Source organism: Salvelinus sp. IW2-2015, unplaced genomic scaffold (genome assembly GCF_002910315.2).
Source record: "Salvelinus sp. IW2-2015 unplaced genomic scaffold, ASM291031v2 Un_scaffold1199, whole genome shotgun sequence".
Taxonomy (NCBI): domain Eukaryota; kingdom Metazoa; phylum Chordata; class Actinopteri; order Salmoniformes; family Salmonidae; genus Salvelinus; species Salvelinus sp. IW2-2015.
In genome coordinates, this window is record NW_019942774.1 from 56,663 (window position 1) to 63,563 (window position 6,901).

Here is a 6,901-nt window from a genome sequence, read left to right on the forward strand (position 1 = left end):
TTGGAATAATGTGACTTTCTTTGTTGTAGTGCTGAGTACACACATCTACTCTGGATACTCTGAAATGATGATGGTAGATATTTGTACACTTGATCAAGCCTTCATCTCTTAATGCTCATCATATTTCTTTGTATGTGATTTTTAAATGTGCTTTTGAGTGTTTCAAAATAATAGTGTAAAGTAATGCATCATGCTGGTTTTTTTTTGTGCAGGAAAGGCAAAGCTGTTCTGACCATGTACCCCAAATCCTCCCAGATATTCAGTGGAGAGTCTGTCACTTTCAGATGTAACATACAGAGGGGAAAAGTCACTGACTGGAAATACACATGGCGCAAGGATGTTGTAGACAATCAATAGGAATCATGATATGAGACAGTGAGGTTAATATTTCAGACAATGGTGGCTACTGGTGTCTGGTACACATATTGATAATGGGACGATTCTATGTGGAGTGATGCAGTCAGACTGACAGTGACAGGTAAGTCATCTTATCTCTATCACAACAGTGCCTCCGATGACCACTTGATATTGGTCCCCATTTTAATGAGGCTATTCATCATTTAAAAAAGGTCTGCCTACAGTGGTTGCTCCACAAAAGATTTGCGATTATGCTGCGGTACTTCGAGTAATTGTGTTTAGTACGGTACCCTGCGTCACCACTTCCTTTCTCCAGACCAGCGCAAGGGGAGTTAGAGCACTGATTATGCTTGGGTCCAACTGTGTCTCTAACTGACAATGATGGGCAACATAAACCTAATAGAAACTGAAATGTGCACGACTTCAGTGTTACTTACCAAAACTGTTACACTAAGGTTTTATTATTTTATTTTGTTAGGATTATTTTTGCTCTTACTGTAAATGGTAGGCAATCTCCGACCAGTCACATTGTACAGCTCCTGAGTGCGTAATGGTTTAAGCCACTGCATAGCAGTGCAAGATGTGCTACAGATGCTGGTTCAAACTGTGCTCTCCTTGAACGGGAGAACCATGAAATGACTAAGTTTTCGGTTTCTCTCCCTCTAAAAACATAAATAAATATGTAGTCTATAATAGTTCTGCTATATACCTGTGAAGGTCTTCAGAAAAGAAATGCTTAAAACACTCCCAGAACCAGTAATGCTATACAATTGACCGCGTTAGGTAAGCTGTTTTATGGATTGCAAGAGAAAGAGACAGAATAGTGAGAAAAAGACATAAGGAATGAGGTCAAATAACAGACAGTGAGACAATGATCAATTATTTTTGATTTTAGGGTAGGACTATACCATAATAACAAAATGGGTAATTTTTTATCTTAAATTATTGAACATTTAACTAATTTATGTTGTCATTTGCTGTTACAGATCAACCCCAAGCTGTCCTGAGTGTCTCTCCTCAGTGGCTGAACCCTGGAGACTCAGTTACTCTGATCTGTGGCGGGGTTAAAAGTCATCTACGGCGTGGAGGTTCTTCTCGGTACGCGAGACTGTGCTCCTACCACAGTCTGGGTTACTCTCCCTATCGGACTCGTCCTACTCTGTAGAGCCTCTATCTGGCAGTGGGACTAGTGAAGACTCCTACACTCTGATCCCTGCTGGTCCTAGTCACACAGGAGGATATGTGTGTAGAGCTGGGAGAGGAGACCCAGTCTATGACACACTCTACAGTGAACCTCAGTTTTTCTGGTCAGGAGGTAACTAACTGCATTGAAACTGCATTTAATCCCATTTAAGTCCCCCTCATGTGTATATATTACCACTGTGTACGTTTGACTCTGTCACTCTATATTTCAGATCCGCAACCATCAGTGTCTCTCAAAATAAGACCTAACAGAACTCAACACTTTACATCAACGTCTCTCTCACTAAGCTGTGAGGAGAAGAGGAACTCTACTGGATGGAGACTGAAGAGATACAGAGAGAAAGCAGTGGAGTCAGGGTGTGTCTCTAACTGGGGATCAAGAGCAGGGTCCACATGTACCATCAGGTCCACACATAAAAAGGACAGTGGAGTGTACTGGTGTGAGTCTGGATCAGGAGAGTACAGTAATGCTGTCAACATTACAGTGGACGGTACGTCTATTGTCCAAAATTCACTAACCTTTTTAACATTACAATGTATGATAATGATGTTCAWTTCTGTAACTGAATGGTTGCATTTCATAGAATACAAGCTCATAAGATGGTAATATAGTGTGAGAGATTACTCCAGATTTACAGTTTTATTGACATGCTATGTTACACAGTTGGCAGTCTGATCCTGGAGAGCCCTGCCTATCCCATAACTGAGGGAGACTCTGTGACTCTACGCTGTACAAATAGATATCAGCAAACAAACCCAATACCGAAGGTTGATTTCTACAAAGATGGAGTACTCATCAGAAATGAGACCACAGGAGAGATGACCATCCCTGTAGTATCCAAGTCAGATGAAGGCTTCTATAAGTGTAAATCTCATGAAGGAGAATCACCAGAGAGCTGGGTGACAGTGAGAGGTGAGAAAATAATTATGATCACATTACATTTTCATAATATCTGTGGTCATCATAGATTTGTAGTGTTAAAAAGCATACTGTAGGTTTGGAGTTACAAGCTCAGGCTGGTCATCTGATCTCAAGTCATTTGCCAAATATATATTCACTTTGTCCACTACTTTATTTTGATTTTTTTAACTACCTCAGAGCCTGATGGTGATTTTATGTTCTCTCTCCAGGCGTAACTCCTGGACCCTCTACATTAGTCCTAGTAGGAGTGGTTGTMGGCCTGGTTGTTGCTGGTGTTCTACTGGCCATTCTCCTGGTACTGCTGTGTCGATATAAAAACGCCAAAGGTGAGACTTTTATAATTTCTCATTAAACTTTTTTGTTCATGTTTAGGAGACAAATGTCTAATTGCAAAAGTTCAAAACATTAATGACCTGATATAATAGTATGCATTTCTCATTACAGGTTCCTGTTGCAGGTTCCTGTTTGCAAACAGACTTTCTCGTGAGTACACCTGTCTTTCAACTACGTTCCTTTTCATACAGTAAAATATAATATGTGTGTTTCATGACTAACTGTAACGTACTGACCAGAGTTCTTATGTGTTTTGCTTGTTTAGTGTTGCGCAGGACGTGAGCTGGGTGGGAATTCTATGTTGTTGTGTCTAGTTATTCTGTTTCTGTGTCCAGGCCTAATATGGTTCTCAATCAGAGGCAGCTGTCATCGTTGTCCCTGATTGAGAATCAATTATAGTGGGCTTGTTTGTGTTGGGGATTGTTGTAGTGTGTGGTGTTTCCTGTCTTCTGTGTTTTGTCTGCCACCAGCTTAGGACTGTTTCGGTTTGCCACATTTTGTTGTTTTAGTATCGTTGTAAGTGTTCACTGTTTTTGTTTAATTAAACATGTTGAGCACTGGCTACGCTGCGTGTTGGTCCGATCCCTGCTGACACTCTCTTCTAGTGAAGAGAGGGAAGGCTGCCGTTACACTATCTCTCTCCCTGTAGGCCCCCCCCACCGAGCACCAACCTGGACCCCCACAGGACCAAGGATCTACCCAGGGCCAGCTCCTGATGCTGGGTATACACTCGGCAGCATGGTCAGTCCCTCCCTCTCTGTAATTTCACACTAACTTTTCACATCCACTTTGTATACAACATGTTACTGTACTTTAAGTCCCTAGACAAGCTGAGGGAAAACCAACCCATTAATCTTCCTCTCCTTGACCAACAGCTGGAGCTAACATCTACGATACAATCACTCTCTCAGACAATGACAATGGTACTGTAGACTGTATGAATACAGTATAGAGTTGTTGTTGCAGTAAGTAGAGATATTAGTGTATTTACCTATATGTTTCAGATGGTGCTGCTGCTACTGCTGCGACCAAGTGATGTGATGTACGCCCAGATTCAAACTCAAAGATTGACTAATTCTCAACRGTCCCATACATTAATACAAAATGCAGCATTGTTTTTTACTCATAAATAAGTCCTCTTCCTCAGAAATGCCAGCTGATCCAAAAGAAAATCCAGTCTTTTCTGAGGTCAAGACAGGCAAGGCTACAGGAAAGACCCATTCTACAGGTTGGCAGTCAGTTAAATCTAAATGTGTGATTTTGGAATTTTGATGAAGATGCAGAATATTCAATAATCTCATTCTTTCATTTGCTGACTGTACATTTCCATTTTCATCAGCAACTGGACCTGTTGATACCTATGAGGTTGTCCTTAATCAGAAGGCCAAAGCCAAAGAAGAAAGGTAAGACTAGACATCCCTCCCTCCATATTTCCCCTATCATAACCTCACTCCTCTTTTTATTATAACTAGGCAAGTCAGTTAAGAACAAACTCTAGTTTTCAATGACGGCCTAGGAACAGTGGGTTAACTGCCTTGTTCAGGGGCAGAATGACATATTTGTACCTTGTCAGCTTGGGGATTCAAACTTGCAACCTTTCGGTTACTAGTCCAACGCTCTAACCACCAGCTGTATATAACTGGTTATATATATTTTTTTTGTATTTTCACACCTTTTTTCTCCCCAATTTCATGATATCCAATTGGTAGTAGTTAGTCTTGTGTCATCGCTGCAACTCCTGTACGGCCTCGAGAGGTGAAGGTCAAGAGCCATGCGTCCTCCGAAACAGAACCCAACCAAGCCGCACTGCTTCTTGACACAATGCCCATCCAACCCGGAAGCCAGCCGCACCAATGTGTCGGAGGAAACACCATACACCTGGCGACCGTGTCAGCATGCACTGCACCTGGCCCGCCAGAGGAGTCGCTAGTGCGCGATGAGACAAGGATATCCCTGCCGGCCAAAACGTCCCCTAACGATGCTGGGCCATTTGTGCGCCGCCCCATGGGCCTCCCGGTCGCGGCCGGCTGCGACAGAGCCTGGACTCGAACCCAGAGTCTCTAGTGGCACAGCTAGAACTGCAATGCGCTGTTGGACTGTAGTAGGAGAGTCATTGTGGTGGGCCTCTCTGGCCTCCCTCCCAGAGGTTTCTTCTCACTTCATCTGTTGATTCGACGTCAAGACGCATTTTTCGCTCCTCCCTAGTTCTGCAGCTGGCCTGCCTTATCAGAGACTAACTATTGCCCTTCACCTCCCTCCTTAGAAACATGGAACAGAATATGAACTTTCTACACTCAGTAACTTTCTACACACCTAGTTCCCATCTACCCTTCATTGGCCCCAACATATACATTCCTTATACATGTGAAGTAATCAATCGATTCTAGAATGATAACATGAATAAGTATATTTCAAGCTAGATTTCAACACTACTTAAAGGACGTCGATTTGTTTGATTGAGCATGCTATGTTACACAGTTGGCACTCTGATCCTGAGCCCTCCCCTATCCCATGACTGAGGGAGACCTCTGTGACTCTACGTTGTACAAATAGATATCAGGAAACAAACCCAATACCGAAGGTTTATTTCTACAAAGATGGAGTACTCATCAGGAATGAGACCACAGGAGAGATGACATCCCTGCAGTATCCAAGTCAGATAGGCTCTCTTTATGCAAGATCGCACATTCAATACAAAGCACTATCAGAATTGGAAGGCCATAACAAACCGAGAGAAGACTAGCAGCTACACCTCAACTACCACTAGCAGATGTGTAGACAGTGCGAGAGAGGTGAGTAGACATCAAATACACTAACATCTCACTCGGGCACTACATCACATATTTTTACAGCCTCTCTATTCTAATCGGAGAGCACTTATGTACTATCTAGGTCCACACCCTCAGCTACCCAGAGTATATTCAGATTAGTGTTACACAAATATAGCACAGTGAGACTATAGTGTCATACGAGCCTTTGCTAGTGCGAAGTTGACAGAACCACTTAAAGGGACATCGTCATTGATCTATCCCACCCGTCAAGCTATGCCTACTCGATTAGAGCAACATTAAAAGGTACTATATTTAGAATCTCTACACGATCTGTTCCCACTATTTCCTACTCACTTCAGCTAGACTAAATATTATAAGGATACTTATTTCATCAACACTACCACCCCCTACCCTCGATAGGCAGATTAGAGCCATAATACGTGAAGAGCTAGATACTATTTTACCGTACTATTCTTCCATGACTCACAGGAGACAGTGAGACAATAGCTACCACCTTATCGACCGCCACTACCAATCCTTATATCACAGTAATATCGTCCCATAGGGAAATGAGAGTTTGTGGAGCGTCCACTCGCGCTCTCGATCTTCACTCCGAGCTTATGCATATTGATGCTACATTAACCACAGTTGATCTCATCCTCCGGATCCTACTATAGTAGTCTGAGCGAATGAAAGCGTAGAGGGGGGACTGAGACAGCTTGTCCACCCTACATAACCACATTACTCACGAATATATGAGCGATAAACGTGAGGTACTTGTAATCAATCATTTTCCATCTCCATTACACTACCCTCTATCTTATTTATGCCTCAAAGTGATTGAAGTAAACATCTAAATCGAGCTGATCTAACTGATTTACGAGAAGAGATAGAGTGTGCAAGAGACTAAACTCTAATTACATCCCCCATGAACTACTCTAAAATTAAGTAATGAGCCTTAATAGTGTGCATTTAGCACATTGACAACGCTCTCCCCACTACCTACTTATGCACGACAGGTATAGCGTCCTTCACGTAGAATAGCAGACGCACTGTACGACTATCATTACCCAACCCAACTTACTCTACCTATCAGTATCAGCTCACACAAAAAGGAACATAAGTCAATCTAGTGTGTTCATGATAACTGTAACGACTGACCACCATGCATTGACTGATCCACTCAAGGATTATCTTTAGACCATGTTTACTTGCTGCGTACACGGACCGCTCAGTCCTACTATGTAGGAGTATATCGTGCCATCTAGTACTAGACAATCTAGGCCACCCATGCTTACTCCTTTAGCTGTATTTA

The 6,901-nt window shown here is 42.5% G+C and overlaps 1 pseudogene; it reads left to right on the top strand.

The window, feature by feature from the left end:
• Positions 1-415: 415 nt before the first annotated feature.
• LOC112070016 (low affinity immunoglobulin gamma Fc region receptor II-a-like) lies at positions 416-5,216 on the top strand (annotated as a pseudogene).
• Positions 5,217-6,901: the final 1,685 nt, after the last annotated feature.